Source organism: Propithecus coquereli, unplaced genomic scaffold, assembly GCF_000956105.1.
Source record: "Propithecus coquereli isolate 6110/MARCELLA unplaced genomic scaffold, Pcoq_1.0 Scaffold128, whole genome shotgun sequence".
NCBI lineage: Eukaryota > Metazoa > Chordata > Mammalia > Primates > Indriidae > Propithecus > Propithecus coquereli.
In genome coordinates, this window is record NW_012136969.1 from 2,369,967 (window position 1) to 2,376,006 (window position 6,040).

A 6,040-nucleotide genomic window follows, 5' to 3' on the forward strand; every position below is an offset into this window, starting at 1 on the left:
AATTTAATTTTAAAAAAAGAAAATGTTTTGCCTAAAGACAGTTATGTAACGTCAGCATCCACTTATATAGTGCTTTCTTTCCCAAACTTTACCAAAATTTACCTCTCTCTCCCAGATAGTGGGTATTTGGAAGACAAAGGTAAATACTTCTTATTCTCATCCAACTCTCTATACTGACCAACATGGGTCTCTGTGCCAAGGAGTAAACAATATTATGTTCATTCCTTGGGAGCAGCTATATCCAAATATCATATAATTGAGTAAAGTTCAAGTTTGTATACTATATGAACCTTTGAACTCTGAAAAATGTGACTTAGAATCCCAAAAAATTTGACTTTGGAATGAACATTCCATCTTCCAGTCATAATGGAGATATTACAAGAGCCTGGAAGGAGAGGATGAGATTAGTCTATCTGATGAATAAAATCAACTAAGAAATGGGAGAGGAAGCCAGAAATAGTTAGCTAAAAAGTAATACAGCAAGTATTTAGATTGTACAAACAAGCCTCTACAGAAAATCTAAATTTCAAAAAATTATGTTCAAAATTATGCTTAAAGTATAATAAATCCAAAAATACCACCTTAAAACAGTCAAATAAATAAGGATGGTGCCCACGGGTCTAGTACTAAGACAAAATCCATCACCAATATTTGTTGGTGAATAGACAAACTGCTGAATAGACTTAGTATTATACATAAATTTAGGGTTAGAAAGTTCTATCTCTACCAGAACAACTGGGTCAAACTGCTCCCACTCACAGATTATTCTAATTCCTCTTCTGCAGTATCATGGGCTAACAAATTCATAATCGGTGAAAAAAACTTAAGCCGGTCCACTATATGTTAAGTATTGTACTAGGGAATTTAGGGCACTTTTGTGCCTTACAAGATGAGCAAAAAAATCAAAATTCTAAATAAAGACAAGATTAGTAGCCTCAGGTTCCAATATGGCTTGGCTAGGTACAATTACTGATCCTATCTTTCTTTAAAATTTTGACATTTTGTTCACCACGGATTTTTGCATTAATATTTTTTAATATTGTATTAAAATGTTATTTAACATTGATTACTGAGTTTTCAGGACCCCTTTAAAGTTTACACTCTAGGTGTAACAGTTAATTTTATGTGTCAACTTGACTGGGCTATGAGATGCCTACGAAATATCTGGTTAAACATTATTTCTGGGTGTGTCTGAGCGGGCGTTTCTGGAAAAGATTAGCGTTTAAATTTGTAGACTGAGAAAAGCAAATTTCCCTCCCTAATGTGGGTGGGCCTCATCCACTGAGGGCCTGAACAGAACAAAAGGCCGAGTGAGGGCGAATTCTCTCTCTGCCTGACTGTCTTTAAGCTGGGACATCAGTCTTCTACTTTCAGACTCGGACTCGGACTGGAACTTACACCATGACTCTGCTGCCTCTCAGGCCTTCAGACCTGACTGGAACTATACGCCACTGACTCTCCTGGCGTATGGACTCTCCAGCTTGCTGACTGCAGATCTTGGGACTTCTCAACCTCCATAGTCACGTAAGCCAAGTCCTATAAACAGTACAGAAAGAAATAAATCAAGTTGGTTCTATCTCTGGAGAACCGTGTCCGACATACTAGGCAAGCGCCTAACTCTCCTCATCCTAGTCCTGGCCCTGCTCAGAGTTCACAATCTACGCCAGGGGTTGGAAACATTCTTCTGAAAAGGCTGGATAGTAAATATTTTAGGTTGTGTGGCCCATGTGCTTACTAAAATACCACAGACTAGCGGTCCCCAACCTTTTTGGCACTAGGGACCAGTTTCGGTGAGGACAATTTCTCCACAGGACGGAGGGTGAGGGTGAGGGCTGGGGGGAGGGATGGCTTCAGGATGATTCAAGCGCATTACATTTATTGTGCAGTCAAACGTCTCTGCTAATGGTAATCTCTATCTGCAGCCGCTCCCCAGCGCTAGCACCACCGCCTCAGCTCCACTTCACATCAGCAGCCATTAGATTGTCCTGAGGACGCGCAACCTAGATCCTCGCATGCGCAGTTTACAGCAGGGGTCAGAGTTGCCGCGAATCTATCGCGTAGCGGATGGGAGAGGAGGCGGAGCTTATGTGGTGATGCCAGCGATGCGGAGTGGGGAGCGCTGTACATACAGATGAAGCTTCACTTGCTTGCCCACCGCTCACCTGCTGCTGTGCGGCCCAGTTCCTGAGAGGCCACAGGTCAGTGGCCCCGGGGCTGGGGGCCGCAGCCATAGACAATACGTAAATGAATCAGTGTGGTCGTGTTCCAATAAAACTTTATCTTAAAAAATGGGCTGCAGGCCAGTCTTGGCCCACAGTCTATAGCCTGCCAACCCCTCGTCTACACTAAATCCTCATTAAGTTGTCAGTGCTAGAAAGTGAAGTAATTCTCATTAATAAATAGTCTCTAAATAGCTAAAGCTTACCCTTTCGGAAGGTAATTTAACCAGCTTTGATCAAAATTTTTCTTAAATGAACTAAGCACATCACTGCCTCCTTTTAAAAATATTTTTAATACAGAAAAGATTTTAAAAGAAAATTAAAAAACATCCACAATCACACTATCCAACAATAACCATTATTATAATTTTGGTGGTCTTCAAATCTTTTCATACATAATTTTATGAAAATAAAGGTACTGGTCAGAGTAGGCCAGATTTTGCTGTGGCAACATGTTAACCTCCAAATCCAGTGGCCTGACTCTACGAAGGTGTATTCTTACTCATGCTACCTGTCCATTATGGGCTATCAGAGGGCTTAGTTCATCAAGGACCAGGCTGATGGAAATTCTACCACCTTGTAGCTGCATCCGGAACATGTGACCTCTTCCGTCACTTTAAGAGACAAAGCAACAGCCTAAGGGTCTCACAATAGTTCTTCCATACTACAGCCCACAAATGACACACCTAACTTTCACCACAGCCCACTGTCCAGACCTAGTTGCATAATTACGGGTGTGGGGAGGGGGCTAGAAAACGTTAAGGAGCTAAAATGGAATGTTTGGTGAGCACCATTCTCTTTGTCACATTAAAAATCACACTGCATATACAATTGTATTCCTCTCTTTGCCCTTAAAATTATATTGTAGGCTTTTCCCCCACATCATTAAATCTCTTCGTAAATATAGATACAACCCTCATTGTTTCACTATTATAAATATCACTATGTGCCAGGCTTTGTCTAAGTATTTTATGTGCATTTTCTCATTTAATTCTTACCACCAGTCTATAAGGAAGATACAATAGTATACCCATTTTACCGTGCTGAAAACAGAGACCTAGTGAACTTAAGTAACTTCCCAAGGTCACACAGCTAGTAAGTGGCAGATCTGAGACTTGGGACTGTCAGACTTTAAAGTCCATCCTCGGCCGGGCACAGTGGCTCACGCCTGTAATCCTAGCACTCTGGGAGGCCGAGGCGGGTGGATCACTCGAGGTCAGGAGTTCGAGACCAGCCTGAGCAAGAGTGAGACCCTGTCTCTACTAAAAACAGAAAGAAATTATCTGGACAACTAAAAATATATATATAGAAAAAATTAGCCAGGCATGGTGGCGCATGCCTGTAGTCCCAGCTACTCGGGAGGCCGAGGCAGGAGGATCGCTTGAGCCCAGGAGTTTGAGGTTGCTGTGAGCCAGGCTGACGCCACGGCACTCTAGCCAGGGCAACAGAGCCAGACTCTGTCTCAAAAAATAAATAAATAAATAAATAAAGTCCATCCTCTTAACAGATATAAGTGTGAACTAAAGGGCTTTCATCCAAGTGGGAAACACAACAATTGGTCATTGACCAAAAATGGCTGCAGGAGTAAAAAAGGATGCATCAGAACATGAGGATCTATTATTACCAATAACTTGCAGATGTTAGAAACAATGGCATCTAAAAATTGGGACCCAACAGAAGGCTGGTCAAATTTTCCAATTCTTTCTTTCTCTTTCTTCCTCTGTAAGGTATTTGGAAAGATGTCTAGCCTCTTTGAATTCATTAAGGTCCTTGGATTCTTGGACTACATTGGAGGGAGGAGGAACCCTAGAGATTTAATGGACTCCTACTACTCTGGAAATTTAGAGTTAAGCCAAGTTTCAATTGGAAAAAATAATAGAAGAATAGTAAACAGAAGAATCTTCTTTTAAAACTCTAACTATATCTAAATTATTTTTATTTACTATGTGTTCTCTACTTAAAGCAAGGATTGGCATGTACAGGTTTCTGTCGTACACAGTCTTTAGTTTTTTTCATATATTCGTGTCTTGTCATAGTAATTCTACAAATTGTAGGATTCACTATGTGTCATTATATATCTTACAATTTTCATTGATGTAAAGGATTTATATTAAAAAGCACTAACAATACAATCATTTAAATATTACCACCACAATTGTGTCATAAGATGGCAAACTAAACCACATATCAAACTTAAGTATGCCTGGTTTTCTTTTAGTAATAAGTTCACTCCCAGAGTTACCATGGAGCAGATACACACATGAAAAATTTCTAATGGTCAAATTTTGTTTCCTTCAAAGGTGTGTTAGTTTCCTTGGACTGCCATAACAAATTACCATAAACTTGGGTGGCTTAAAAAATAGAAATTTATATCTCACAGTTCTCGAGGTTAGAAGTTTAAAATCAAGGTATCAACAGGATCATGCTCTCTGTGAAGGTTCTTGGGGAGGATTCTTCCTTGCCCCTTCCTAGCTTCTGGTGGTTGCCAGCAATCCTTGGTGTTCCTTGACTTGTAGATGCATCACCCCAATCTCTGTTCCTGTTGTCACATAGCATTCTCCTTGTCTGTGTGTCCAAATGTCCCTCCTGTTAGGAGGACACCAGTCATTGGACTAGGCCCCACCCTAATCCAATATAACCTTGTCTTAAATTGGTTGCCTCTACAAAGACCCTATTTCTAAATAAGGTCACATTTATAAGTATGTAGGGTTAGGATTTCAACATATATTAATATTTTTCAGGAACACAATGTAACCCATAACAGTGGGCATAAATGTCTTCATGTCTTGCTTGGGGGTGTAGGTGAGGATGGCAGATAGGGAAAAATCGCTCTCCACCAACTCTAGTGGAAGACTCTGTGTTGAGTCTTGATAAATTTTTACCAATAGACTCTGATACTCTATCATAGAGTTAAACACAAAGAGTTTCAGCTCTTGAGTGGATTTTTTGGAGAAAAACTGGGTACATATAGACCATATATCACATTGCTTACCTATCAATCAATGAAAGGGGCTCCAAGTTCACACAATCTGCCTTACAAACAAAAATAGTAACCAACCCATTTGAGATTTAGGAACTGCCTATAATTTTGCCCATTACTCATTTTTCTTTTTCTAAAGGCAGGGACTCTATTATTTAATATGTACTATTTATAAATGCTACTAGAGCTTAACAATAATCCCTGACCTAAATGGTTAGCAACCAGTACTAACCAATACTAACAGATGGTGGTGATGATGATGATGATGGTGAGAATTATGATGCTGCTGATAATGACAGCAATAAATCTAAACAGATATTTCTAAGAATGCAATAGCCTTCCGTTTCTATCATAAGAAGTAACTTTTTAAAAGTAGATAAATGCATTCAAGTGTTTATTATTTCTTACATAATAAGTACAGATAGAGATCTGGAGCTTATTTTAAAAATAAAAAAATTAACCAAAGCTCAAAATAAATATATTCAGTAGGGAACAATAGTCTTGTAACAATGTAGCATTAGCAGAGCACCTTGGAGTGATGAATCATTGTACTGGATGATCTTAAACAAGTTTACGTATAATTAGAGAGGCATGGAAGTTAGGCGGCTGGTATTGTTGTTTTACACAGGAACCCAGCACCAGACATCTAATAAACATTCAGAGGTTTACACTCATATTATGTAAGAATTACAACAACCCTAACAGAAAAAAAAAATCTCTACTCACACTGTAAAATGATTTTTCACTTCCGTTTCTGAGTCACTTATTGCAAATAGCAAGCCAAAAATAAAAGCACACAATCAGGAAAGGAATGAAGCTAATTTTGTAATATTTTATATAT